Below are 1,112 nucleotides of genomic sequence, written 5' to 3' on the forward strand. Positions count from 1 at the left end.
CCACCCTACCGCATCATGCCGCAGTTTGGCAAACATGTTCTTTTACGAACATGTCCCCTATGTCCACTTGGATATGGGACCAACTTTTTGTTTTAACATGACATGAAAACAGACACCCTCTTTGCCTGCTCATATTATATACCACTATGTTTACATGAGGCCATGGAGTTTTAAAGTGGCCCAAAGGCATTAGGTTAGGCTTTCATATACTCATATACACTTATATGTCTATATATAGATCTTATTTTACTTAGTCTTTCGGCTGCTACCATTAGGGGTCACTGCTACAGATCATCCATCTTCACTTTGCCCTGTCCTCTGCATCATTTTCTGTTACACCAAATACCTACATGTGTTCTGTCATCACATCCATAAAACTCCTCTTTGGTCTTTCTCTTCTCCTCCCACCACATCACTCATCTGTATCAGTCTCCAGTCCATCCTATATGCACCATTCCTCTAATATACTCATTTTTATTCTTGTCAGTCCTTGTCACCCCTAACAAAAATTGCAACATCTTAAAGTCTTCCACCTCAGACTCTTGCCTCTTACCTCTTTGTTAGTGCCACTGCATCGAAGCTATAGAGCAGTTATGTAATCTTTCCCTTTCATACTTGCAGATATCCTTTTATCACAAATCGCTTCTGCCAGTCTTCTCCACCCTCTCCACCCTACCTGCACACTATTCTTCGCCTGTCTACCACACTCTCTATTGCTTTGAAAATTGGACAGGAAGTAAACTGTAAACCAGTGATTCCCAACCTATACAACTTGGAGAACCCCAGTAATAATTTTTCACATTTCAAGGAGCCCTTGTATTTATTACAGTATAATGCATATATACTACATTGTACTGCCTTACACATACGAGTATGTTGGAGTCTAGAAATTGTTTTTGATGTGTTGTTGAGTATTATAAATTATGAATTATGAATTACAATCACTGTCATTTTGTAAAAACACATAATTATTTTCTGGAAGCCCTAGTGATGGTTGGCAGAACCCTGGTTGGGAATCACTGTTCTAAACTCATCCACTTTAACCAGAGCTACTCATTGCCTTCATCTCTCTCATTCATACACATAAGCTATGTCATACTCCTAATAACTCA

The sequence above is a fragment of the Penaeus monodon genome, chromosome 30 (genome assembly GCF_015228065.2).
Source record: "Penaeus monodon isolate SGIC_2016 chromosome 30, NSTDA_Pmon_1, whole genome shotgun sequence".
NCBI lineage: Eukaryota > Metazoa > Arthropoda > Malacostraca > Decapoda > Penaeidae > Penaeus > Penaeus monodon.